The sequence below is a fragment of the Pelobates fuscus genome, chromosome 5 (assembly GCF_036172605.1).
Source record: "Pelobates fuscus isolate aPelFus1 chromosome 5, aPelFus1.pri, whole genome shotgun sequence".
NCBI lineage: Eukaryota > Metazoa > Chordata > Amphibia > Anura > Pelobatidae > Pelobates > Pelobates fuscus.
The window spans coordinates 95,865,525-95,889,417 of record NC_086321.1 but is presented as its reverse complement, the minus strand read 5'-3'; the positions used below and the strand labels follow the sequence as shown (position 1 = coordinate 95,889,417).

Here is a 23,893-nt window from a genome sequence, read left to right as displayed (position 1 = left end):
ACAGCAGATCCCCATGAGAGACTGCAGGGACAGTGCCTTTACACCAAAACCACTACAATTATCTATGGTGGTTCTGTGTCCCTTTATAGGATTACTCCAAGCATCACAATCACTACAGCCGATTGTAGTTGTTATGATACCAGGAGTACCCTAGCCCCATTTCCCATTAATGAGGCAAACAATTTTGCAATACTTTTCCCTTTCACCGGGGTCCCACCAGAAGCCCAGGGTCTTTCAGTGGCCAAAGACACTCATTCATCTTTTGCAGAGCTGTAGAAGCTGGAAGACAAAACAAGCATCAACCATTCACCTGACTGCTCTCATGAATGCAACTACGTGCATAGAAATATGAACCTTTGACTAATGACGTCCCAATGACAATGCTCTAGGCAGCAAAGGAGTTAAACTCAGTATATGAAGTGTTTCATTTCAAAACACTGCACATACACACTGCAGACACCATCACCACTTCTAATCAATGAAGTTGTAATGGAGCTTGGAATACCCCTCTATAGCCCCTTAAGGACACATGGCATGTGTGACATGTCATGATTCCCTTTTATTCCAGAAGTTTGGTCCTTAAGGGGTTAAGGCAACAAGAGAAATAATGTGACCAGCTATTGAACAGAAGTTTGTTTCCTTTCAGACAGGTAATGGCCCTTTAAAACATTCAGTTGAGCGGCTCTTGATAAGTAAATAGCTCATGACTTCAAAAGCAAACAGAGAAAGACTTTGAATTGCCAGAGGACAGATTATTATTATTATTATTGCCATTTATATAGCGCCAACAGATTCCGTAGCGCTTTACAATAGTATGAGAGGGGGGATTTAACTATAAATTGGACAATTACAAGAAAACTTACAGGAACGATAGGTTGAAGAGAACCCTGCTCAAATAAGCTTAAAGGTCTATAGCTTAGAAGGGGTGTAGGGTCTACTAGGCTGGGGTTTCACTTTTGCTTCAAATACGAATAAGCTTCAATTTCGCACGAGTTGCATGTCTTGTGTTCTGTTAAAAGAAGCTACTAAAAACAACAAAGCAAAATAAATATTGGATATTCAACAATCAGCTGCTATGTGCACACATTTTGAGTGCTTTAATGTAGCATACATGCTCTGCGACACTGACAGCAGTATAATACATCATTTTATCCATGCAAAGCACACAGTGAGGATCATAACAGAATGATAGAGCATGATTGTAAACAATGGTGATTTCCTGCTTTAACATGATAAACCTTTCCAACACAGCAGCGGTATCATGGGAAACAAAAACATCCACTATATGGAATATTTGGAGGGGTCTCCTCACAAAACTGTATTCTAGCAAACTAAGCTGGCCAGATAACCATGATTTTGCAGAAAACATACTCTATTCTACATGGCTTAACCCCTTAAGGACCAAACATCTGGGTTAAAAGGGAATCATGACATGTCACACATGTCATGTGTCCTTAAGGGGTTAAAACAATCACACCAGAGGAATAACATTGATGATGTCATTACAAAGGTACCTGTCAAGGGGCGGGATATATTAGGCAGCAAGTGAACAGTCAGCTACGCAAGCTAAAAGATCTGAGTGACTTTGTTAAGGACCAAATAGTGATGGCTAGACGACTAGGTCAGAGCATCTCCAAAACAGCAAGTCTTGTGGGGTGTTCCCAGTATAAATCAGTTAATATTTACCAAAGGTGGCAAGGAAGGATAACTGGTGAACCAGTGTCAGGGTCATGGGTACCCAAGACTCACTGATGCATGCGGGGAATAAAGCCTAGCCCATCTGGAACTACTGTAGCTCAAATTGCTGAAAAACGTAATGTTGGCCATTATATAAAGATGTTAAAACACACCATCATGCATCACAGTTTGCTTTGCATGGGGCTGTGCAGCTGCAGACTGGTCAGAATGCCCATGATGACCCCTCTCCACCGCCAAAAGTGCCTTCAATGGGGACCTGAGCGTTAGAACTGAACCATGGAGCAATGGAAGAATGTTGCTTGTTCTGATGTATCATGTTTTCTTTTAGATCGTGTGGATGGTTAAGTGTGTGTGGAACATTTACCTAGGAATGAAATGGCAGCAGGATGCAGTAGAAGGCAGGCCGGCGGAGGCAGTGTGCATGTGCGGTGGTTGCCATGTATTAGGTTCCCCCTCACAATGATTTCGGAGGAGCCTGAGACGGAGCCAGCTCCAAGGGATTTCAGGGCTGGAATAAGGTGAGTGTTTAAAGGGTTATTTAACCCTTTGAGTGCCGCAGGGGCATAGGAACACTATACTGATAGAAATACAGCTATGTATTCCTAACACTATAGTGTTTCTTTAACCATGTGATGTTCCATTTTCTTTTAAATGTGTATTAAAACGTTAGCAATTAACATTAGTGACCAGCCAAGAGCAGGCACAACCAGGGTACATACTGTAAAGAGGGGTTTATTTTTAGTCCTTAAAAACACATGTATTTATTGTTTAAATATAGAGGACCAGAAAACATAGTATTGAAAATTGTTGGCCATGATGTCCCCCTTGAGATGAGTTTATGCAAACTCATCTGACAGCTCTCCAAAACAGTGTGGCATAAATGTGGGAAAAGAGAAATCGAACACGAGAAGGTTTGTTATGCAGGAAAGAGAGAAACACTGTAGATGCAAATTTTAGCACAACAGAGGATATCTAATAATAGGTAAATCTACTTGGAGTGTCTCTGTCATTTTCATGGTCTCTACATATTTGCAATGACCCCTGAAGGTGACATGCCTGCTTGTGTGAGTCAGCACAGGGGAGCAGCTCAGACTTTATCATAAGCCAATGTAGTCCCCATGTTGTTTTATGAGATCTATTGATTGTGCTGGAATTTCAACGAAATTCAAATGCAAACAATGAGCATTTCACAAAGAATTTATCTTAATGAAATACTCGGAATTGACAGAGCTCCTTTAATAAAGAATTAAGCATTTAAAAAGTATGCACAAAAAATAAAGCATAATATTGATCGTCTTTACATATTAAAAACAGGTCAAAACACCAGGAAAAAAAAAGACAGTATAAAATCATTATTTTTAATAAAAATGAAGAATGATATAGCATTCTGTAATGGTAAACACAGAATATCACGGTGTCCCTCTGACAAGGTTAGGTAGACAACCAGAATTCTATTCTCGGAAATAGCAAACAAACATCACCACCATGCCATTTTGTGCCACCATTCCATTGTTCATTTGCCCTCCTATCTTTTGCATAAACTAAGGTATTTAATAGTTGTGTTTATCAAAGTCTGAAGCAATGCATTTATTACTGTTGGCATACATGGATCTAAAAATTTGTCAAAAGAATATTACCTTAAGTACCATACGATTTATATGATAATTGCTACATGGGGGATCTGAACTAAACAATATTTCTTCCTTAATTATTCCCATCTAAACAAGATCTGCACTTTAGAATATCCCTCAAGACTCCAAGAGACAGACCCCGCATTTAATTCTCTGAAAATGCTATTTTTTTTTATTTCACAGTATACAATCCTAAAGCTGCCCTGCAACTGACTTTTTCAAATTAAAGCATTAATGGGGTATGAGACCCTTTAACATAAAGGAGATGGCATTTACAATATTGTTAATTTAATGCCACATAAGTCCAACTGACAAGGATTGTTGAGGGTGATGATGTCACTGACGAGTTTTCAGAAGCTTGTAAAAAGTACTGGGGGAGCAAACGAGGGATGAGTCTAAGAGTGGAACTGGGAAGAAGCTCAATGAGGAGGGAGTGAGAGAGTCGAGTGGAGAGGATGGGTAAATGTATGGAATGAAAATTAGATGAAGATTGTAGAGGGGAAATGAGTCATAAGTTGCAAAGGGAGTGATTTACAAGAGAAAGGGATTTGAAACTGGGACTAGACTGGAAACGAGTGGGGCTTAGATTTCTCAGAAAGAAATATTTAGCAGAGTGAGACATGCAGCAGCATAAATTGTATTATTTTTATGCAGGGTATTGATCAATGCCAAGCAAGAGAGAATATTGCACCAGTCAAGCCTGATGAATGTAAGACTCAGTGCAGATATGGCAGTGGAGGGGAGAAAAGATTTTCCATTTTAAAAAAAGGTGTAAAGAGCAGATGGAGACAACAGATGTATGTCAAAGAAGAGGGGTGAATCAAAGATGATGTCTGGGCAGAGTTGTGGTACTTAGGAATTTGAAAAATAACATCAAGAATATAAGACATGGGAATAAATGTACATTCAACAACAACAACAGTACTATCGCCAAGACCTGGGACACCAAGAAACATTGGATATCTTTATAGGAGACTTTGCTGTTAGAGTTATCATTGGTAGCACTGCACACAGCTGTCTCCCTGCTCTCTCACAGTCAGAGCTATACTAAGGAGATCAAAGTACGTGATCATGGTGTCCTGTATTCTACTGTGTGTACTGAGCCACAGTTTAGCAGGTAGACAGGTGCATGCTTTGGAAAATGAACACACACTCCTGCCCCACAATATTTAATGACTTCTCACAGTATTAGACCGCACAAAAATGAAACACACAAAAATAGGTGAGTGCTCAATTTCTAATCACCATTTCCATGTTGAGATTTTGAGCGCTAGCAAGATCACATCTGCGCTACAATGTATTTGTACTAGTTTAACCCCTTAAGGACACATGACATGTCTGACACGTCATGATTCCCTTTTATTCCAGAAGTTTGGTCCTTAAGGGGTTAAAGAACTGCAGAAAGGTTTCTGCCCAATGAAACTTCAGAACATTTTGTCACTAAATAAAGTGTCACTTGAAGGGTCTCTGCATTTTTGATACCCACAGATGACATGTAAGTTGCAGGTAGAAACAAGATGGGGGAGTAGAAGGTCTCCTTCCTTGGGATAGCCACCTTTCTCTTCAATTCCTTTGCTGCTGAATGTGCTACCCTAGATCTTCCACAGGCATCTACAGTGCATAGTACAAGACGCTACCTTGTCCAATCAGGAATGACAGCTAATATTCTGGTTATGCTGTGTTTTATTACTTCCCCATGTGTAGTCCACTTCACCTTAGCTTTTACTTGCTTTGAAATCCCCAGCGAAATTCTGGGGCAATGTATAGGCAGTTTAAAAAAAAAAATAATAATAATAATAGACCAATCTACTTTAAATCAGTGTGATTAACGTTTTGATCTCACCACAACATTATCAATCATTAGTTTGAGCCTGTCAGAGAAATTAAATTAAAAAAAATCAGCACTATACTGTACTGCATGCCAGTACAGGGTAAAAAAAAAAAAACATATATAGTAGATCAAAGTGAGATTATGGGTATGAGGATTCGATATATATGAAAAAGGAAAATAAAAAAAAAAAAAAGTTCTAATCCTGTAGTTTGAGACTCATTACGGATCTATATTTGCCTTACGATATTTAGATACTGTACAGCACTATATCGGAGTTTCTACTATAAATACAAAGATTATTTTACTTAACATGGACATCAATACCTTCATCTGAAGATAAGGGAAAATGAGGGAGACTGTGGTGCTTTCCTCTTACACAGTGGCTAAGAGAGAATTTACCTTCAAATACAGGAGGCCTCACTCTGTATAAATACGGAGACAGTACTTCCATATGTCAAAACACAAGTTTGCATTTCATTTGCAGGAAGGGACACTAGTTCGTGACATCACATCCTGAGCAGGCCACCTTATCCTGAAACCCAGTCTCTAAACCAATCACCACAAAAATCCTACACAGACAGCAATTAGAGAGGCAGGACTTTCAGGTTTAACACAGCATGGAGTATAGTATTGTTGTTTACAGAATATGTTTAATTCTGGACTTTACCCATGATGAATGTTTATATTAGAAACATAATTTAATTAGGTTACTTTTCTGGCCTAACAGAGGTTCTGTTGAGTAGTTTGAAAACTATTGTTTTCTACTGGAGAATAAATATTGGTGTTGCAATGAGCAGCAGGCTTAGATAGGCCCAAGTAAAAAACACTAAAGTAAGCGATACCAGTCTTCAAAGATTAGCAACGCAAACAATCTATATCAGTGTACTGTACTAATAATGATTATGTGTGAGATATGTATTAAGGGGGAAAAAAGTTACGAAAATACAACAAAATAAAAACAGCACAGAGTAAGAATGTACAGTGTTACAAAAAAAAATAAAAAAGTGTCCCTAAACTGAAACCTTTGAATTTTAATGCTGCCAATAGGTGGGCTGTCTGATTAGTAACCGTTTAGATGTGCATGTTTGGAATTAACAAAGGCCTGCACTGTGTGTAAGGAGAAGGCAGAGAAATTAAATCCCATGAACACCTACCCCCACTCATTCTACAGATAAAGTTGATGGAAACAGTTTGAAAACACACAAAGAGAGAGAGGGGGTAGGGGGCATAAAGGGATTTAAAACCCATTCAGCAGCCTGAGTCCCAGACTGCATTATAAAAAAAATTAAAAAGGGCAGAGAACAAAGTTATAATATATGCAAAAAGCTGTACATGCGTAAAATTGAGCAGAAACGAAGCATACACACATATTGCTTCAGAAGTATTTCTCTTGCATACACATATTTTACTTGGTTGCTGTAGGGGCAGGATAGTATTCTTAAAATAAAAACGGATTTCCTTGAGGCCAAAAACTCCAGATATATATATATATATGCATCCGGATTTGTCTACAAAACAGCTTTTTTTAAATTAAAAATAACATTGTTTGAATAAAAATCCAGACGTTAAAGTGGATTAATTAAGAATTGTGTATCCTAGTGCGGTTACAGCCATGGCTACATATTATACCCATGACTAATAAGCCTTTATGTATTTACCCTTCTGGTTTACGCTGTAACCTTCTTGTGGATTGCACGTAACTTCACATAGAAAGAAACGCAGGTTGTGACACATTCGTCACAGAGCTGACTGTAAGCTCTACTGTAACTTGAAGAGTGCCGGTTTCATAAACTGGTTAGAATATTGGAACAGCAAAGTAGCAGATATTTGAGAAAGCTAAAATAAATTTATACCAATTTATCTAATTGAAACCACACATACGGTATAACCCACAAAGGAATCCACCTAAATTTTCCAATCACACCACACATTTTGTCCCATTTCTGCTTGGAAACAAGAGTAGCCACTGCACATCCAATCACATTTTGTACAACTACAGCAAATCAACTGCGGTATTTTATAAAAGTGCAACACCTTACTGCTATGATCTGTTGCACTGGGAAAAAACGATGCAAGGTCTGCAGCTTTCTTAAAACTGCTAAGCAACGCCAATGCAACCACAATGGATTGCAGCCAGCAGCCAGGGCCTGCACAATGTTGTGACCTGTAACAAAGCAAAATTTCATAGGCATCTACCAGCCACAAATCTCAACTGTTGTTCAACATACAACAAAAGCTTTTGCGCATTATAATGTAGCCCCACTGCGCCCAAAAACAAAAAGAAAAAAAGGCAACCACAACAAGCTGTGGGAAATTGGTGTCTGGCATTTGTAGTGTCTACACATCAGATAAATAGGATTTATTTTGCAGGTACACACCAGTTGTCACGCAGAACATTCATGCACACTGGCCTAAAGATTTTACTTATTTCTTAGCAACAATGTCCTCATGCATCCATCAATTCAACAGCTCCAACTGGTGCATGAACTCTGCTACCTGGTGACCCAAGCCAATTCTAAACATATACACCCAAAGACTATTCAGATTTATAAATAGCAAAACAAAATGGTAAAATATACATGAACACAGGAGAAATGTTAATGTCGTCCTAGGTAAAACACTTTAATTAATATATATATATATATATATATATATATATATATTCCTAAAACAGAATCAATTGTATCTTGGTCAGCATAAAACACCCTTACCTTTTTTAAAATCTGTATGGATAGTTCTGCTTCACTTCAACACCAGTTTTAATACAGAAGTTGTTTGTACAAAGATATAATAAATCCAGCAGAAATTTCTTGTTTCTTTGTAATTCTTTTTCTTTAAAAAAATAAAATAAAAGAAAATATTGCTTGACCCTTGTCCACAACGATATCCCAGTCAGATCTCCTCTAATGGGGGATTAGAGAACAAAAAAAAAATATATCTCACACAAAAAAAAATAAAAAGATTTTACAAGTTCCAGACGAAATGAACAGAAGTTTTTTTCCCCTCTTTCCTCCTTACACTTTGCCTTGGTTCCTTACTCCTGGGGTTGGAGAGGTGAAATAAAAATGTAAATATAACAAAGTAGAAATAAAAAAAGAGGAGGGGAGGGGGGAATTAAAAGTCCTGGGGGTGGAGATGTAAACTAGAATGTGGTCTCCAGAGAACTGGGCTATAAAGGGAGGTGAGCTGCAGCTCCTGACTCCCAGTGGCTGGGTCAGGGATTCCCAATATTCAAAGCCCAGCTCCTAAAGGGCCAGCAGGATCTCCCAGGGGGGTCAGCAAAGCGTTATAAAGAGGTATATTGTCGCACTTTAGAGCCGCACCCTGCATACAGACATACACACACTCATACAGCCTGGCCAGGCAAGTCTCTCTCTCTCCTCCCCTAGTCCTGCTGCCAGGAGCACACACACAGTCACACATACACTGACACTCACTCCCCTCCCCCTGTGTCTCTGGTTTCTCCTCCTCTAGCAGGAGGGCTGTCTCTCTTGCTCTCACTTCCTGAGGCGTCACGGTTCTCCTCTAACTGGCTCTATACCAGACTGTCTCTTCCTCTTCGCCTCTTGCGTTGCAGAATTCACTCATTTATATCAGACAACGAATTCCATTATAATGTTCTGTACATTACCCCATGCCCTCTTTGCCTCCCTCCTACACTTCTTTCCCAAGCTGTCATTCCAGGCTGTATTGCATGTCTGTCTATTCATGTCCCAGTCTATTTGTCCATCAGATGACAATTCATGTTAGTGCAGACACAACAGAGAAGATGCCCCAAGCCATCAGTTCATACAAGCATAAACAAAGGGTCACTGATCACCATGACCTAATTTCACCCTGTATTTGCTTTAAAGCACAGGGTGACCAAAATGTAGGTTTCCAACTATTTTAGAATTAGAACTCCAATTCTGCTTGTCCTGACCTAAATGTGTGATCTAAGCACCACTGTAGTGACCCTGATGTTGATAGTTGTCATTGTCATTGTCATTCACTGGCTGAGAGTTAAAGCTGTGCTGGGCTCCCAGGGGGACCCCTCAGTTGAATGTTTTACCCTTTCTAATAAAAAAAAAATTCAACTCTTACTGATTGATTACAGTAGGCTATTGACACCATAACCACTACAGCAGAACACAGTGGTTATGGTACTAAGAATGCTCATTTAAAGGACCACTCTAGGCACCCAGACCACTTCAGCTTAATGAAGTGGTCTGGGTGCCAGGTCCAGCTAGGGTTAACCCATTTTTTTTTATAAACATAGCAGTTTCAGAGAAACTGCTATGTTTATTAATGGGTTAAGCCTTCCCCCTAATCCTCTAGTGGCTGTCTCATTGACAGCCGCTAGAGGCGCTTGCGTGATTCTCACTGTGAAAATCACAGTGAGAGCACGCAAGCATCCATAGGAAAGCATTGTAAATGCTTTCCTATGAGACCGGCTGAATGCGCGCGCAGCTCTTGCCGCGCGTGCGCATTCAGCCGACGGGGAGGATCGGAGGCGGAGAGGAGGAGGAGAGCTCCCCGCCCAGCGCTGGAAAAAGGTAAGTTTTAACCCTTTTCCCCTTTCCAGAGCCGGGCGGGACGGGGACCCTGAGGGTGGGGGCACCCTCAGGGCACTCTAGTGCCAGGAAAACGAGTATGTTTTCCTGGCACTAGAGTGGTCCTTTAAGGCTGTTACCCCCTACTTTTCTTCCATCACAGTCGCATCCTAATAAATCAGAGTAGAACTCTATCGTTCTGTACCAGTGTCTAGCTATAAAGTGAGTTATAGGAAAAACTATTATGTTCATGATTTTAAAACTGCTCTGTCCCCTTTTGTTGTTTTTGCATATTTTGAAAGGACCCCAGTTACTGACTGCTCAGAAGGAAGGTAGTTTTTTGTTTTTTTTTTTTCTTACCTGAACCTGTCACTAGCATGAGCTGCCACCTTCCTTCTTGAGGTTCTCTTCAGCTCCTGGGGCTTCTTCTGCGAGAGTACAACAGTAATGTCTATGGAGGATCCTGCAAGATTTTGTCAAGTGTAGGAAAAACACATAAGACAAAGTTGTCACTGTATCTTGGTAGAATGTTGACTTTGTTGGAATTTCAGTGATTTTATCTTTATGATACGCTATTTTTTATTTATTTTTTGAGAGTGCGGGGGAGGAGGGGTTGACAAGGCCTCTTCAAAACCCAGGACATACTTGGAAATTAGAGAAATCTCAATGTATCCATTATGGTAAAATATTTTATAAATAAAATAAATATATGCCCATAAATCGTCTAGCCTCTATACAAAATAGAGGTTTACTTTTTGAAAATTCCTGCAGGGCTTCCTTTCTTATCGAAAATAATTATATCAATATGCTAGGTGCAAACAGATTTGTGTTTAGTGTTAGCCATTTTATGTTAATTTGTATTAATTATATGGGAATAAATACATTAACTGGTGTGTATAGAAAAATAATCTCAGCGGTTTCTGATAACAGACTGCATGCCATTCTATGGTAATGCTAAATTGGGAAAAGAATAATGAGATTTCTAGCTGTGAACAGTATAATTATCATGATGCGTTTCTATCAGAACTTTAAATGGGATTTGTAAGAGTTTGGGGCCTTGAGATTTAAATTATCCTGATAATGATTTATCTGGGAGAAAAAAAAACCACAAATGAAACCTGACAGAGAACAGCTAATGCAAAGGGGAAGCAAGCAACAAACACATAGGATTATTCATGAAATTCTAAATTCGAGTGAAATCAAATCTGAATTTAAAACTATGTAAACATAACTTATTGATGGTCTCCAAATGATGTATAGCCCTTGCTTGTCTGTCTCCTTTTTTTTTTTTTTTTTTTGTTAATTCAGGGTAAACTGTGACATTGGAAATATAGCAGATTTGGATATTTTTAAATTGTTTTAGCTAGTTTTCCCATAAGTTTAAATTTACTTTAAGTTTACTTTTGATTCTGGGCATTTTCAATTTAGTGAACCCTGTCAAGAATTGTTTAAATATTAGTTTTAAGGCAAAGTTCTAAAAGTGGAGCAGATATAAAATGTATCTCGGTTCAAAATTGGATGTGTTACAAGGTTCCTGCTAATTGCTCTTTAGAATTTAATGTTTCTTTTACATAAAAAACAAACAACTTCCTTGTTTTAATTGGGGAATTTAACAGCTCTATACTTTGCAATATATCCACACTATACATGCAGTGTGTGATGTAAAAAAATAATTATACAGTGTAGCACCAGTCTTCTTGGACTACAATTCCCATCACCCTATTCTGTCAGCAGAGCGTGATGGGTACTCCTCCAAGAGCTAAAACACAAGTGTGACAGGCTCCTTACAACGTGTACTTTGTATGATATATGAAATCACCCATTGGTACTTCACTTTGACCTTAGGGGTGACTCAAAGGTAATTTCCCACAACTGGTGTAAAACTACAACTCCCGTGATGCTTTGCCCAACGTAACCTTGCCAAAGCATCTCGGGAGTTGTAGTCTTACTACGGATAGAATCTGCCCCTGGAAAGGAGTGACTTTATTGCACGGTCCCTGCCTTTATTCACGGTTTACAAGTCTGCTTTACAAGAAGCTTGCATTACAGCAACCGTGTAAACATGGCGGCCGTCGCATCGTGAGGAGAGGAGGAGGGGGGGGGGGGGGGGAGAAGGGGAGACAGTAGTTTTGGAGCCAAAACCTCCGCCAATCACAGCTCGATATAGGAGAACTGAGGAGAGCAGCGGCCAATCAAACAGCGCAGATTGTTGAGTAGGGCGGGATTAAAGTGCTTTGTCTTCAGGCAGCTGCTGTGAGAGCGCTATTCAGGGTCACTGCCTCCATGCACCCATTGACAATATAGCAGGCTCTAGACACAATGGGCTGGTGGAAGTTTCACTGAAAGTGATATGTAGTTTTTGTTTGCTATCCCTTTATGGTTTTATTATTCTGTAGGGTTAAAGTGAATTCTGCAGGGAGGGGTGCAGAGAGCAGATATTCATAAAGCATAGCTTATTTAGAATCACATTATAATCACCCTCTCTAATCAATTCAGCAAGTCAGAGCTCTACACAATATTATTTATTTTCAAAGTCAACTACACAGCTTCTTTGAGTAATAATCATATCACATATACTTCTTAGTAGTAATAATCATACATTTTATTTGGAATGTGTGTATGTCTTAATATGATATAACATAAGGTTCACCTTACTGGTACATTAGTGAAAACAAATGTACTGTATTCTCATAAATGGGTGCTGCTGACCCAATTAAGGTGGACAGTACCGCATAGCTTCAGAGTAAGCTTGCATTTATTTATTTATTTTATTTATACCATTACAGTTGAGAATGTATGCATGGTATGGATATGATGTGTATCATGAAAGCTGAAGAACAAGTGCATTGTATGTATATGTGTGTTACATAGGTGCAGTTTATCACTTATCTTTGAATGCACATATATGCAGGATATACTGCTGCAGCTTGAGAACAAACTGAAATTGTGCAATATATATTCATTGGGATTTCCTGAGTATACATTATTATTGGTATTAAAATAGCACCAATATATTCAGCAGCCCTTTACTATATTATAAAAGGAGAAATTTGTAGATGACACAATTATATGTTACAGGAACAATAAGTGGATGAGGACGTTGCTCAAATGAGCAACCAGTCCAGAGCAGTGGTACTCAACCTGGTCCCTACCGCTGGGTGATTCAAGCTTTCATGGTGGGCGGTATTGGGTTTTATATTCGACCCTCTGTACTCCATCACAACCACATGATCCCTGCGTGTTCACACCACCCTCCAGCCATCAAGAGAAACCTCTCAAAACGTCCAACACGCATGAGTGAATACTCTGTTTGCTAAATCTCTCTCGATGGCTAAAAAGAAGCGCGCTGGGGGCGGGGCCGGACCGCCGAGCTGGTTGGTCGCACGCAAGACCAGCTCCTGCAACTTACAATGGAAATGCACACAAACCTTAAGATTTTCGACTCCAAACTGACCGGCAACGGCGGCCCCCACCGGGCGGAGTATCCTGGAACCAGGGTGAGGCTGGCCTGATAGGCTTCAGTCCCCTGGAGGAGAAAGCCGACATGTCTCCATTGCGGCCTACCCCGGTGGCGAGCGGGGCGGACGGCCACCGCCCTGCAGCACACCGTCCAGCACTCGGAGTCAGACCCACGGGGACACCGGCCCCGTACCCCCCCCCCCCTATGGACCGGGGGGGGTGATCCCGGTCTACACACCCTCGAGACCCGACCACTACAGCCGATCGGCAGGAAGCCCAACCTGAGACCGCATGGGGAGCAACAAAATGGCCGCCGCACCTAATATAAACCGGAGAAACAGGGGGCATGACAGGCACAACCGGCGAAACCTGCACTCCAGCCACAGACACCCAGATGGCGGAGGCCCAGCGGTAAGGAGTCCTGTTCAGTGCCCTCTTAAGCTGTTCACCCACAACGGCAGCTCCTAATAAGCACAGGTCCAGACCGTAATATCGCACCCGCAGGCACCCCGGCATCCTAGCATGCCGCCTACCCCTCGAAGAGACAGCACCCTCAGAGGCCGACTGCAAGACCCCGAACACCCTGCAGAGCACATCAGTCCCCACTCTGCACCACATCTCCTTATGGACACTCCGAGACCCAGGCCCAGAGAATCAGATGGTGCACAGCCCCCATGCAGAACCAGCTACCCAACCCACAGCCGCCACAACGTGAGCAGCCCACCAGACAACCATGGGAACAAGCTAACTCCACGGAAGGCAGGACTTTCCAGACACAAAGGGACTTTTAGAGCACGACCTAAATAGTCTTTACTCACATTAGCGTAAATATTGCGAAATAATACCTGTCTTAATGTGCCAAATGCATCCATGTATAGCTATAAGAAGCAAGGGGTTAATGTAGTATCTCTCAGGCCTTACCTACTGCATCCATGTGTAGCTAAGGGGCGTAAGGGGTGATGTTGTAACGTTCATAACTAAGCATGTACCTAACTAATCTAAACAAATAATCTGCATGTAAACATATACTCATTACCTGATATTATGCAACGCCTAGCAATAACTAAGTGTTATGAGTCTCATCTACTAAAACAAAAAATGTGCCAGTTAATCGTATGCCACTAATATGTTCACGACTTTACGAATAATGAGCTGGTCAGAGCTGCTGTTGCCATGCAAGCAATGTTGTAACCTTCTATGCACAACAAAAATAAAAAAATTAAAAAAAAAACAAAAAAAAAGAAGTGCGCTCTCCCAATGAGCAAAAGGAAGTACGCACATGTGCAGAACATCAAAACCAAAAGCAGCGCTACTGGAAGTGACGAAATCGCAACAGTTTTTAAAAGTAATAATGAGATTGGTCTCTCTGAACAATTAAAAACTATAAAGAATGATGCCTTTTATCTGGCAGACATTTTCAAAAGTCATTATGTTCATGTTCAGAAATTTGCCAGAAGCTCAAGAAAGAAAGGTGAATGGTTAGTGTAGGACCCACCTAAGAGGTTTGCCTTGACGTGGCAGGTGGACATTCCCTCTAATGGCCATTGACGTAACTAAATAACCTCCATTTGTTTAAATATACACAGGGATTTTGGAAAGCGCTCAGGTAACTTTTTTTTCTTTGGTTTTACTGTATGTATTGGGGCTGATGTGTACTATGGTCGTTGCTGCCGCCCAAGAGTAGTGGGAGTTTGAGCGCAGGACTTGCTTTTTTTTGTATTGGGTTTAAAGAAGATTGAGGATTAACCAGTACCATTTTTTTTCAGTTAATGACTGTTCCTATGACTGTATTCTTATTATTGTGCCCCCTAATTTTCTTTTTAGACATTCAATATTTGGTTGTTTTAGAGCATAGGTCCTTTTGGTCAACGCTACAGCCAAATGCCTGTTCTGCGATGGTAGCACAGACCTGCACGCAATAATGGCTAAATGCAATTTTGCATTTGGCCCATGTTTGCTTTTTTTAATTTAAAGGGACACTATATAGTCACCAGAACAACTACCGATTATTGTAGTTCTGGTAAGTATGGTATGTCCCTGCTGGCATTTTAATGTAAACACTGCTCATTAGGTTCCCCATGTTGGCTGGCATTGGTGGAGGAGGACCATTTTTATTCATCATATTTATAAATGATCTTGAAACATTGAAAGTCATGCTTAAGTATTTGCAGATGACACTAAACTCTGTAAAGTAATACAATATGAGCGTAATATTAATTTGCTGCAGAGGAATTTAGATAGATTGGGGAAATGGGCACTCACATGGCAGATGGAATTTAATGTAAAGGAATGCACTTAGAGGTAAAAATGAAACATACATCCTAAATGGTAGTGAATTAGGGATAACATACTAGAAGGATTTGTGAGTTGTTATAGACAACAAACTAGACAACAATTGGTTAATGTCATGTATAAACAGTGGTATTTATTCTCGGGATGAAAATCTAATCTCACTGCCATTCTGGGGTGAAGACGTATTGGGTTCCTGTAGCGTTACTTACCCTATCCAGGGGCCAGCCGCGGTCCTCTCTTCGAGCCGCGCGCGGTCCTGCTGCTGCACGAGCCGCGCGCGGCTCATCCGACGGCTGCAACAGGAAGGCGGGCAGTGACCGCGGGAAGCGGTCACGTGTCCCGCCTGAATCTAAGAGCGCGCCGCGGGTCTCGGGCGCGCTCTTAAAGAAACAGTGGGAGCCTAAATTGGAAAAAGGCTCCCATTGGCCCCTGTCATGCCACACTCTCCATACACTTACCTTTTGGGAGTGTGGATATGACAGGAGCCAATCAAATTAATTTAGAAGGTACTCACCTTTTTCCCTTAGTCCTTGCCCTATCTGTTGCAGTTCCCTTTAGCGCTTGTGTTCAGTTATGTTCCTTCGTATTGACCTTGGCTTTGTTTCTGACTACGTTATCTCTTTATCCTTATCTGTTCTGTTTGCCGGCTTGCTGTTTACTGTGTACCAGACCCCGGCTAGTCCTAGTTTACGCTGTCTCTTTGTGCCCTTGACCTCGGATCGTTCCTGACTCTGTCTCCTCTCGTATACGTCGAGTCCGGCCATTCTAAGGTCCGGTAGACGTATCTCTCCTCTGTGTTGTCTTTTGTCGAGTTGAATCCTGCGAGTTGGGGTAAATTTTCGTCACATTACGATAGGGCCATGGACCCCGCAGATTTAGCTCAGCAAATGGCTTCTCATGAGGCTAGGTTTGTAGAGCAGGATCACCATATGGATCAGATAGCTCAGGCTCTCCAGACGCTCTTGTCTAGAACTATTCCTGCAACCGCACCTAACCCTCCTACACCTCTTCTTCCCGAAGTATCCACTATGCATACTACTTCGCCCCATTTAACACCCCCTCCCAGGTATGGCGGGAAGCTAAGACATGCAGAGGTTTCATTAATCAAATAGAATTCCACTTTGAGATGTATCCACGTTCCTTTCCCTCTGATAGGTCTAAAGTGGGGTTTTTGATGCATCAACTTACTGACAAAGCACTTGAGTGGGCTAATCCTATTTGGGAGGCCAATGGATCTATGGTGCATAATTTCAATAGTTTCCTTACGGCTTTCCGTAGAACTTTTGACACAACTAAAAGGTCAAAGAATGCCGCCAGAACATTAATGAGAATCAAACAGGGCTCTAGGTCTGTGGCTGACTAGTTTCGTACCCTTGCTTCACAGGTAGATTGGACCAACAATGGGTTAACTACTGCATTTATGGAAGGTTTATCTGATACTATATTGGATGAGGTAGCGGCTAGGGAACTTCCTATTGCATTAGAGGACCTTATTGACTACCTCATTGATATAGATAACAGAATTCGTGACAGGCTCTATACCAAGAACAGGAATAGACATTTAGTTACACCTAATAACCCCAAAGTTGATAAACCTGAGTTTCAAAGTATCTGAGGAGGAACCCATGCAATTAGGGGTTGCTAAACTCTCTGATACTGAAAAATTGCATAGAAGAAGGGACGGACTCTGCCTATACTGTGGTAGGAGAGACCATATGATAAAAGAATGTCCTGTGCTTCCGGAAAACTCTCGCACCTAAGACCTTATAGGGAACTGGCCTTGGGTGTGATATCTAAGTCTCCTAAATTGCCTCCTAACCATTTGCTTCTTCCTGTTTCTCTTCATATGGGAGAGAGTTGTATAGCTGAAAGCATACTAGCCTTGGTTGATTCCGGGGCTGCTGAGAACTTCATAGACTCTGGTTTGTTACGAAAAACAACATTCCCATGAGAGAGAGGGAGATACCCTTGGCCATTGAGGCCATAGATGGTAGACCTTTAAGTACTCCAGTTGTTACCCATGAAACTGTACCATTATTCATGTACACAGGGGTTTTACACTTTGAGACTGTTCAGTTCCAGGTTATCACCTCTCCCTCTTCTCATATCGTGTTAGGGTACCCATGGCTACGTTCTCACAATCCCATTTTCGACTGGGAGTCGGGGCAATTAAAATCATGGAGCAAAGCCTGCCACGAATCTTGTATGATTAAAGTCACCCCTTTACATTCTATTAACGTTCCTACTGCTCCTCCTTTGTCTACTGTTATACCTCCTCAGTACTTGTTTCTCAAGACTGTATTCGATAAAAGGGAGGCTGATAAATTACCGCCTCACAGACCCTATGATTGTGCTATCGATTTATTGCCTGGCACTATACCTCCAAAGGGCAGGGTGTACCCTTTATCTATTCAAGAAAACCGTATCATGGAGGAATATGTTAAGGAATCACTAGAAAAGGGGTTCATTAGGAGATTCTCTTCTCCAGCTGGAGCGGGGTTCTTCTTCGTATCTAAGAAAGAAGGTGATTTAAGACCGTGTATCAATTATAGAGGTCTAAATAAAATCACTATCAAAAATGCATACCCTATACCTTTAATCACAGAATTGTTTGACAGGCTGAAACATGCTACTGTATTCACTAAATTGGACCTTAGAGGTGCATACAATTTAATACGTATTAAGAAAGGCCACGAATGGAAGACTGCATTCAACACTAGATCCGGTCATTACGAGTATACTGTTATGCCATTTGGTCTTTGCAATGCCCCAGCAATATTTCAAGAATTCATTAATGACGTCTTAAGAGACTTTATTCACACATTTGTAATTGTGTACTTGGACGACATACTAATATATTCTACAGATTTACACACTCATCACAGACATGTTACAACGGTCCTGAAGACCCTTCTTGCTAATGGTCTTTATTGTAAACTAGAAAAATGTTTATTTGGCCAATCCGAAGTCCAGGTTTTGGGGTACTTGATTTCCGCCAAAGGTTTTCGTATGGATCCCCAGAAGCTTTCTGCTGTCATAGAGTGGCCTCTACCACAAGGTTTGAAAGCCATTCAGTGTTTTCTTGGTTTCTCTAACTATTATAGACGCTTTATTAAGGGTTTTTCTTCTATTGTAGCGCCTATCGCCCGTATGACAAAAAAGGGTGGTAATACTCGTGTCTGGTCTCCCGAGGCACTTCAGGCTTTCGAATTTCTTAAAACTACATTCGCCTCTGCACCTATTTTACAGCATCCTATCCCCTCACTGCCTTATATTCTTGAAGTTGATGCTTCTGATATCTGGGTAGGTGCTGTTTTGTCCCATAGAGAGTCGCCTGAAAAGCCATTGCATCCTTGTGGCTTCTTTTCTAGACAAATGTCCAAAGCTGAAAAGAATTATGATGTGGGTAATCGCAAACTCCTTGCTATTATCTTAGCTCTTAAAGAATGGAGACACTTGTTAGAAGGAACTAAGGATCCTATCATCATTTTTACGGATCACAAGAACCTATCCTACCTTGGTGAAGCTAAAAGAATATCTTCTAGGCAGGCTAGGTGGTCATTGTTTTTGTCCCGTTTCATTTATATTATCACCTATAGACCAGGTGATCGTAACATTAAAGCAGACGCTCTGTCCAGACAGTTCGAAACTGCTGACAAACAGGAGATTGATGTTACTCCTGTCATTCCCCCAGACAGGATAATGGTTACTACTATTTTGTCTATTTCTTCATCCATCTTGCAGGCCATACAGACGAAACAAAGCATGGCACCTAGCGAGAGGCCTATTGATAAATTGTTTGTTGATGTTCCTGAGAGATGGGATATTCTGTTGTTATATGCAGTTCCCTTTAGCGCTTGTTGTGTTCCTTCGTATTGACCTTGGCTTTGTTTCTGACTACGTTATCTCTTTATCCTTATCTGTTCTGTTTGCCGGCTTGCTGTTTACTGTGTACCAGACCCCGACTAGTCCTAGTTTACGCTGTCTCTTTGTGCCCTTGACCTCGGATCGTTCCTGACTCTGTCTCCTCTCGTATACGTCGAGTCCAGCCATTCTAAGGTCCGGTAGACGTATCTCTCCTCTGTGTTGTCTTTTGTCGAGTTGAATCCTGCGAGTTGGGGTATATTTCCCTTACAGTTCCTAGTTTTTTGCAAAATTGGAAAGCACATCAAACTACTTTTATTTTGTTTTATTTTTTGGGATGTGAGGCTAAACTTGATGGGCGCATGTCTCTTTTCTACCTATGTAATTATGTTGTGGCTATTTTGCATCCTCGGTGGCATCTCAAGGGTAAATGAAAGAACTGGATGTTAAATTCGACTTGAGAGACCGTCATGTACAACTTAGAGGATTGGATTCCAAAATACTTATGGCAATGTGAAATTTTGACACTCCATTTGTTCACCCCAAGTTTAATCCTCAATGTTGGATAGATTTGTTGAGCTGGCATCCATCATGCTTTTTATGAATACTTGAGTCTGTAATTTTCAAAAAGTTGACAGGTGTCATTACATACTCGGGTGTCACAGCATCCTATCTTGAGATTTGAAGGAAAAAAGTGTCGGCAACATTAAATGTATGTGTTTTATATAGATTTTCAATGTACAACAAAATTAACTGGATGACCTTTTTATAATCTGTTTATATGATTTCTTTTGCGTACAAATTGTTCTACGTTTTAGATAATACAAATTATATTTTGATGTCCTTCCAAATAATTATGATGGCTTGTATTACAGCTGTTGCCAGTGGTGATCTTTGTTATGAGAAGGGATAATAACCAGAGAATTAAGTAGGATATACCACATTCTGACACATTGTTTTGCTTGGTGAGACGGCTTGTTGTAAATATAGCTTCCTTTTGAATATAGTGCCCTACAGCACAGATTATTTTCTTATCTTTCTTAGTAGTTTAATACAGTTAAAATAAACAAGAAACATCATAATAAAATGATCAGCATAAATACTGAAATATAGACCTCATGCACATTGTACTGATAACATTAGAAAATGCTTACAGCATCTATCTAGCCAATACTGTAAATGTATGCAGTGTTATTCACTAAAGTCCAAATGTCCCTGGTCCAGATTTGCTAAAAAAATATCCAGATCCATTGGAGGGGCATTCAGACAGCAAAATTCAGACATTGTTCAGTGTTTAACATTGTTTAACAGTGTTTAAAGCGGCACTGTCATGCCGAACTTACCTTTCCTCAATCTCTTCCTCTTCTCCCCCTCTCTCAGGATCTGTTATTCATTTCTTCCATTCTTCTTTAGTTTTCTTTAAAATCATAAGACAAAGTAGGGACTCTTTGCCTTATGGAGGATTCCTCCGCTTGACCAGCTCTGACCAGCGGAGGAGCAAAGTGTGCTTCATTTCCGCTGGTCAAAGCAATTTTCCCATGATCCCTAGCTTTCCTCCCAGTTCCCACAATACTTCCTGTCAGTATTGCCGAAAGTCCTGTCACTTAGACAGAACGCCGGCAAAACTGCCGAATTGCATCCTAACAGAATGAGAAGAGTTTCTCCATTGGTGTTAGGATGCAATTCGGTACTTTGTTCGTATCGGAATTTCATTCTAATGAATGAAACTCCGATCCTATTCATTGCTGTGGCTGCATCTTGCAGCCGCTTAGTAGATAACTCCCTAATTCCCACGGTATCCGGGAGCTATCTACTAAAAGGCTGAAAGACCTGAATTGGTCTTGAAGCCAAATGTACTAATACTAAGTAAAGATTACTTAGTATTAGTAAATAATATGCCCCTACTCGCTATACCGCTCACTGTCTGCTCACTGTAAAAAAAAAACACCTAATAACCCCCCCCCCCCCCTGCGCGGGGGTTAAAGATGGGGGGGACCTACTGTCCTCCCCCCCTGGCCCCCACCCCTGCGCTGTGGGTGGGGGCCCTAATAAAATAATAAGGGGGGGGACCTACTGTCCTCCCCCCCTGGCCCCCACCCCTGCGCTGTGGGTGGGGGCCCTAATAAAATAATAAGGGGGGGGACCTACTGTCCTCCCCCCCTGGCCCCCACCCCTGCGCTGTGGGTGGGGGCCCTAATAAAAAAATAAGGGGGGGGGGACCTACTGTCCTCCCCCCCTGGCCCCCACCCCTGCGCGGTGGGTGGGGGCCCTAATAAAATAATAAGGGGGGGGACCTACTGTCCTCCCCCCCTGGCCCCCACCCCTGCGCGGTGGGTGGGGGCCCTAATAAAATAATAAGGGGGGGGACCTACTGTCCTCCCCCCCTGGCCCCCACCCCTGCGCGGTGGGTGGGGGCCCTAATAAAATAATAAGGGGGGGGACCTACTGTCCTCCCCCCCTGGCCCCCACCCCTGCGCTGTGGGTGGGGGCCCTAATAAAAAAATAAGGGGGGGGGACCTACTGTCCTCCCCCCCTGGCCCCCACCCCTGCGCGGTGGGTGGGGGCCCTAATAAAATAATAAGGGGGGGGACCTACTGTCCTCCCCCCCTGGCCCCCACCCCTGCGCGGTGGGTGGGGGCCCTAATAAAATAATAAGGGGGGGGACCTACTGTCCTCCCCCCCTGGCCCCCACCCCTGCGCGGTGGGTGGGGGCCCTAATAAAATAATAAGGGGGGGGACCTACTGTCCTCCCCCCCTTGCCCCCACCCCTGCGCTGTGGGTGGGGGCCCTAATAAAAAAATAAGGGGGGGGGACCTACTGTCCTCCCCCCCTGGCCCCCACCCCTGCGCGGTGGGTGGGGGCCCTAATAAAATAATAAGGGGGGGGACCTACTGTCCTCCCCCCCTGGCCCCCACCCCTGCGCGGTGGGTGGGGGCCCTAATAAAATAATAAGGGGGGGGACCTACTGTCCTCCCCCCCTGGCCCCCACCCCTGCGCGGTGGGTGGGGGCCCTAATAAAATAATAAGGGGGGGGACCTACTGTCCTCCCCCCCTGGCCCCCACCCCTGCGCTGTGGGTGGGGGCCCTAATAAAATAATAAGGGGGGGGGACCTACTGTCCTCCCCCCCTGGCCCCCACCCCTGCGCGGTGGGTGGGGGCCCTAATAAAATAATAAGGGGTGGGACCTACTGTCCTCCCCCCCTGGCCCCCACCCCTGCGCGGTGGGTGGGGGCCCTAATAAAATAATAAGGGGGGGGGGACCTACTGTCCTCCCCCCCCTGGCCCCCACCCCTGCGCGGTGGGTGGGGGCCCTAATAAAATAATAAGGGGGGGGACCTACTGTCCTCCCCCCTGGCCCCCACCCCTGCGCTGTGGGTGGGGGCCCTAATAAAATAATAAGGGGGGGGGACCTACTGTCCTCCCCCCCCTGGCCCCCACCCCTGCGCGGTGGGTGGGGGCCCTAATAAAATAATAAGGGGGGGGACCTACTGTCCTCCCCCCTGGCCCCCACCCCTGCGCTGTGGGTGGGGGCCCTAATAAAATAATAAGGGGGGGGGACCTACTGTCCTCCCCCCCTGGCCCCCACCCCTGCGCGGTGGGTGGGGGCCCTAATAAAATAATAAGGGGGGGGGACCTACTGTCCTCCCCCCCCTGGCCCCCACCCCTGAGCGGTGGGTGGGGGCCCTAAATGAACCCCCCCCCCATCAAGGTGACTAGGGGTCCCAAGCCCCTTGTCACCCCCCCCCCACCCAAAACATTCTATCCCCTACCTACCCCCCTCACCCTAAAAATAGTGAGGGGGGAATAAAATAACTAACCTGTAAAAAAAAAAAATTAAACTTACCATTTGACGTCTTCTTTTTTCTAAATTCTTCTTTCTTCAGCCCCCAAAAAAGCCAAATAAAAATCCATCATACCCGTCGCACTTTAAAAAAAAAACAAAAAAAAACCGAGCGCAAAAAAAAAATTAATCCATGTTCACCCATGGAGGGCACGCCGCGTACTGAGCTCCGCAGGGCGGGTCAAGGCTTATATAGCCTTGCCCCGCCCTGCAATTAGGCTTAGAACACACTGATTGGTTGGTTTAAGCCAATCAGAGTGCTCTGTGTCATTTTACACAGCGTGGGAAAATTCAAAAGAACTTTCCCACGCTGTGTAAAATGACAGATCACTGTGATTGGATGGTTTTCAAGCCATCCAATCACAGTGCTCTGTGTCATTTTACAAGCGTGGGAAAATTCCAAAGAACTTTCCCACGCTTGTAAAATGACACAGAGCACTGTGATAGGATGGATTTCAAGCCATCCAATCACAGTGCTCTGTGTCATTTTACAAGCGTGGGAAAATTCCAAAGAACTTTCCCACGCTTGTAAAATGACACAGAGCACTGTGATAGGATGGATTTCAAGCCATCCAATCACAGTGCTCTGTGTCATTTTACAAGCGTGGGAAAATTCCAAAGAACTTTCCCAAGCTTGTAAAATTACACAGAAAGTTCTTTGGAATTTTCCCACGCTTGTAAAATGACACAGAGCACTCTGATTGGCTTAAACCAACCAATCAGTGTGTTTTAAGCCTAATTGCAG

At 42.7% G+C, this 23,893-nt stretch overlaps 1 protein-coding gene across 1 annotated transcript in view; it reads right to left on the bottom strand.

The window, feature by feature from the left end:
* ERBIN (erbb2 interacting protein) overlaps positions 1-10,071 on the bottom strand; it is a 188,528-nt gene extending 178,457 nt beyond the window's left edge. The window contains exon 1 of the mRNA XM_063454077.1: positions 10,053-10,071. The gene's annotated coding sequence lies outside the window, so the exon portion shown is untranslated. The remainder of the gene's footprint in view (positions 1-10,052) is intronic.
* Positions 10,072-23,893: the final 13,822 nt, after the last annotated feature.